Below are 6000 nucleotides of genomic sequence, written 5' to 3' on the forward strand. Positions count from 1 at the left end.
AATACAGTCCTCTTGCGTAATGGCTAGGTTGACCAGCTCATTGTAGGTGTTGGGCTGAACCAAGTTTAAATGTTCCTTGAGCTTGGTATTGAGGCCACGACGGAAACAATCACGTTTCTTGGCATCCGTATCAGCATGATGGCCCGCATACTGGCACATATGATTGAAGGTCTGTGCATATTGTAAAACAGTGCGGGTTCCCTGATCTAGAGCCAAGAACTCATTCAACTTTCTCTCAATTAGTCCATCCGGAATATGATGTGATCTGAAGGCAGTTCTGAATTCCTCCCAAGATATGATATGTTCCGCAGGCTGCATTGCACAATAATGATCCCACCGTATACGTGCAGGACCGCGAAGTTGCTGAGCGGCAAAGTGGGCCTTGTTTGCATCAACACACGGTACTGTTAACAAAGCAAACTTGGAATTGATGGTACGGAGCCAAGCATCGGCGTCCAGTGGGTCATCAGCTTTGCTGAAAAGCGGAGGTTGGGTACCAAAGAATTCCTGGTAACCCGCTGGTTGTGCCTCACGTCCTCCATACTGTTGGCGTGGCTGATTTTGTTGCCCTTGGACTAGTTGGCGAAGTAATTCTGTTTGCATGGCCATTAACTCGGCCAGATTTGACGGGGGTGGCGGTGGCTGCTGAGATCCACTGCCAGCTTCACAACCGAAGCCATCAGGCGTTCCACGAGTATGACCTACCATCTGTAATTATGGAATACATCCATTAGATACATATTTCTTGCTTCCAAAATCAATGGTACATGCAATGATCATACATTGGATATCAAAATAAAATCAGCAGAATTTAACTAAATGCGGTGTAGCACAATATGCATAGCACATATTTATGTAACCCATAATACTCAGAATAGGTCAGCTGTCAGATAGCTTCATGCTCCATCGTTTTGGATACTTAATACTGAGAGCAAAAGGGTAAAGAAGATCATCTAGCAATTCATTCTTTATTGCTATGTGCTATGCTGCTAATCAACGGAGATCATAGAAGTGATTGGACTAAAAATTTAGTCTCACAAATTCAATAGGCTAAATTTGATGAGCACCCATGCCACAAAACTTGCAACATCGGTAGTATTCATCAAACAACCTAGAAATGTACAAACGAAGAGAATTGGTAAACAGGAAGATCATGATTTCTAAACTGGTAGTCGCTACTTATATTACACTCAAAGTAGCATTTTTCTTACAACCTAACATCACTCATCCTTACCACATATAATACAACAAGTGGTACTCCTCCCTAGGGCTATCTTACAACATCATCTCCCTATATACATATGCTACAACAAGAGGAAACACGAACTATCTAGGACTAGTCTAAGGCGCCTAGAAGTCGTCGAGGTTGCCCACAGAAGAGGCACTGCCGGAAGAAGAGTCGTCCGGCTGAGGGTTAGGCTCAGCAAGTGCGTGCTCTGAATCTAAGTCAGATACTCCCTCAATCTCCTCTGGGTCCTCTTCTGCTGCTGCAGGCTCGGCTGGGGCATCAGGTTGCTCCTGGAGCATACCAACATGTGCTAAAGCATCAGCCCAATCTGCTTGAAGCTCATTCACCTGCCCCTGAAGAAAACCAATAACTATGTTGCGCTGCTCTATCTCAGCACCATGCTCCATAGCCTGATGCTCAAACTGTGCAATGGCCAGATCCCTCCCAACAACGGCATCCTGAAGTCCCTGAATCTGGGTATCTCTCAAACGAAGGCCTCGCTGAAAACTCTGGGCCAAGTCTATCACCTGGTCCATGTGTCGCTGCTGAAGTATCTGGTAGTGAGACTGAGCATTCATATATATGACTACTGCCTCGATAGTCTCATCCGCTACATCTCCAATCAAGTGCCCAAAGTGTGTGACCCTGAACAGCCACTCTGCATTGCCAGCACTGACTGCTGGAAACAAACCAATAGGATATGCTGCTACCTCCTCGGGATGGTGCTCACAAAAAGTGGTGATAGCGTTGAGAGCTGCTTTCTCAAACGCATCCACAAGACGGTACCCAATCACCTCAATCTCAATCGGTGGCCACTCCAAGGTGGGGTGCTGAGGAATGGTCATTGTAACTCTGTTCTTCTTAATTCCATCCTCAGAAAACTGGCGTCCCGTGTACTGGGGTGGATCTGGGTAGTGGAAGATACGAAGTGAATCCCAAAGAATCCTCGGAAAACCCTCCCAGTACAGACAGTCGGTATGAGAATTTCCCTCCTCATCCCAAAAGATCTGGGAACAAGTCGCTATCTGAATCAAAAAGGATTCAAATGTGAGTAATACAATTATCTCAAGACTTCTCAAATAAAGCTTTAAGAAGACTGCGATAAAACAACTATGATTCTAAATCAAAAGATGATATAATTCCAAACTCAAAGAATAATAAACCACAATCGGTACTGGTTCATCATTTGAGATTCTAAGGAAGTAAAAGATCCTTAAAACAACAAGATGGGGCTTAGGATGAAGGCCTGACTCAAAACCATATTTTTCATCCAAAGAAACCTAAGCATTTAACAAGCATGCTTCTAAAATCAAAATTTCGCTCACTCATGTTTTAAGCACACTAACACTTATCTATGAGGATTCATACTAGGAACAAAATCAAACATCAACCAAATATGCATGCACGTCCTGTTCGTTCCTCACAAGATAAACAATTGCCAACTATCGTTGGGCTTACGTGGTTAGCACGGTGGTATACATAAATACGGCTCTCCCTATATAGCTAGTCGATACATTCTAACCATTCTTAACTTATCGAATCGAGGTTAGTGTTCCTGCAGAAGATTGACAGAACATATATATATATATATATATATATCCAATGAACCTTTCATGCCAGCACTCATGAAAGCGTTCCTAAACATTACCGCTTATTATAGAAGCGGCAGCCATACAATTTCCGCTGTATGGCCAATGTTAACATACGCTACTCAGTGGCATATTCACGAGTCCCTATACTCCCAATATAGTCGACCGAGATCGATATATTGGCAGCAGCTCAGGTAGGCCACTGCTTGAGCGCAGCGTTCGGTTTGCATCACCGACAGGAAGGTCAGACTCCCTCAGCTGACTGAGCACACTTTACTTCCAATATAGTCAACTAATCGTCGATATATTGGAAGCACCTCAAGTAAGCCACTGCTTGAGGGCAGCGTTCGGCTCGCATCACCGACGGGAAGGTCAGACTCCCTCAGCTGACTGAGGATCCTTACCTTCTTACCTCAACGTAGGTGCGTCGTTACAAGAATTAAGAGTTGCTTGTGAGTATGGTTTAACAAAATGTAAAGTGCTGGAAGTCAGATAACATAAACCATACATAAATAGCCACCTAGTAATTCCCGTAAATTCCCTAGGACTTTACGTTCTATGCACAACCCTTAACGAATCCAACGTAATTTTTCGAAATACCCTGTTGTTCCAATTTTATACGGAAAGCGATTTTTAAGGTTCCAACACCTCTGGTATACGCTTGTAGCTCTGATGCCAGCTGTGGCAGAACCGCCTAAATTATCCCGGCTCAAGTGCGCAGGCCATCACCATAAAGGCAACATTAGCTTAAACGCACTTCAAACGGAACAATTTTTGGTCTGTCGGGTAACGTCCCGATACAACCACCGATTCTTGGATCGAACAAGCATACCCTGCACGAAGGCGAGTCCAGAGATATTGCAACCACAATTTTACAACACAGGCATAGTAAAGATTACAAACTAGTTCAAATCATTATTTACAAAGCCAACTTAAGTAAAACAGTTATACAAGCCATAAGTGTAAAGCTTCAGGGTTTAAACAGCGGAAGATAATACACAACGGCTACAACACGTTGCAAAAAGGATACCAGGCTAGCCCAAGCATGGTATCACTCGTCATAGTCATTGCCGGTCGAAGACGTATCCCACTCTACGGACCAGCCAGGAGGCAACAAGCAAGGATTGGTCAAGCTAGCGATCTGATCCTCAAAACTCATACTTGAAAAAGGGTTTCAACAGCAAGGCAGAGTATTCTAATACTCAGCAAGACTTAACTATCAACGGGTATAAGCAGCTCACCTTAGCTAGACTATGCAAGGCTTTGTGAGGCTCTGGTTTTCTTTTGCTGAAAAGCAATAAAGAGTATGTCCTTACTTTCAAGTTTTAGCTTTCAAGGTTCTAGTTGATTAACCGTTCTATGTAAGCAACTACTATCCAATCATGGTAGAAAACTTTGCAAACATCAATATTGATTAAAGTATTGTTGCTCTTCTTACTCTGTGTGGCAAAGAGATCAAGCAGTCTCATTTCATCGTGAGAGGCGGACGATTCTGAATCGAAATTCAACCTTGCAAGGATAACCTAGCACACACGTCTGGAACACCGTCGGGTCATTCCCAAACAACCATTGACCTTTCTTTCCGGCTTGTGGATAGGGTCACTCTCCCCGACTACAGGGCTCCAAGGCCGAACCTTGTCCCTTGAAGTCGTAGTGTTGCGCAACATAAAAATAAAACCTATCCCTACTGAGAGAGTGAAAGGTATATCCACTCCCCGGTCCAATCGGCTACTAGGCTTGCCGCGTACCATATTTACGGCATGTGACTAGTACTTTCAAAAACTTAACCAGCACTACCACACACCGCGACCTTAGCAAGTTCATCAACACAGACGGGGTCTCACATAAAGTCATGATATCGATCACAACCCCGTCCGTCGTCCTTATATTGATAACAGAAAGTAAACAGGCAATTCCTATAAAGCTCGCGGGTGACAGGCAATCACTCGACTTTTACCGGTCCTATAAGCTTAGCAAGTAGTCGAACTCAAATCTAGTATTCAGTACATGGGTTCCTAGGATCATGCAACTAGGGTTTCAATTCAACTCCTAAGAACTGTAAATGCATAAGCAAATAACAACCGTAAATGATAATAATTTGAAATATAGGTTATGTCCTGTGACACCTCAGGTGTCAATACTTTTAAATCCAATCAATACACCTTAGTTAAAGTTAAAAGAAAATTTGGGAAAATAATTCAAGAGAAGGGTTCAAATAAAAGACCAGTTATTGCATAAGAAATGAAAGGAGAAAGAAAAAGGGTGAAAAGCTATTCAAAAATTAATTCAAAAATATGCACAAAATTTTAGTTGGCTCATGGGAGGTATTTCAATTGACATGTGCTCAATTGAACTTCAGCAAAAATCAATTCAAAAACTGAATAAAACTAAAGTCCTTTTGTGCAAATATGCAAATGTACCAATAGTTCAAAATGTGAGTTTCAAATGAAAATTTGCATAACACGAAAGTTGTAGATCTTGAAAAGTTATGCAAAAGTGGTATTCAACACTTTTCCATTTGAGCCCTCCAATTAGGAGATAATTTTAGTTTACCGAGAGGTCCCTGGAATTTCAGAAATCACAAATATGCCCTTATCTCCATCTCTCTCTTTCCCGGCCTGCTCTGTTCGCGCCGCCCGCCGTACGCCGCCGGTGGACTTCGTCCACCGCGCGCCCGCGGCCAAATGGACCCGGGGAAACCTCTCCACGCCACCTGGCCCGCCCCTTGGCGCCCTCCCACGCCCACACGCGTCCCAGGCCGCATCCCGAGCCGCCACGACACCCCCAGCCATGCGCCGCGCCGCTGCCGCTCCGCCCGCTCGCCGTCGACTCGCCCAGGCCAAATCGACCGCCCCCAATCACTCCATTCCTCATCCAGGAGCTCTTTGGCCTATAAAGACCCCCAGAACCCCACAGTCGCGCCCCTTCTTCCCCTTCTTCCTCCTCCCGCCGCTCCGCCATGGCTGCCGAGATCCAGCTCGCGCGGGCCGGCTAGCCCAGCCCCACATTGCCCCCTCCGACCACCGCAGCAGCTTCGCCACCTCCCAGTTAAGCTCCAAGCGCGCGGAATCAAATCCAAACCCCCTCCCGAAGCCGTTCCCCTTTTGCGCCGCCGCCGGCGAGCTCAGGCTCACCGCGGACCGGCCAGCTCCGGGGAAGACCGAGCCCGACAGCTACCCCAGA

Source organism: Panicum virgatum, chromosome 9K (assembly GCF_016808335.1).
Source record: "Panicum virgatum strain AP13 chromosome 9K, P.virgatum_v5, whole genome shotgun sequence".
NCBI lineage: Eukaryota > Viridiplantae > Streptophyta > Magnoliopsida > Poales > Poaceae > Panicum > Panicum virgatum.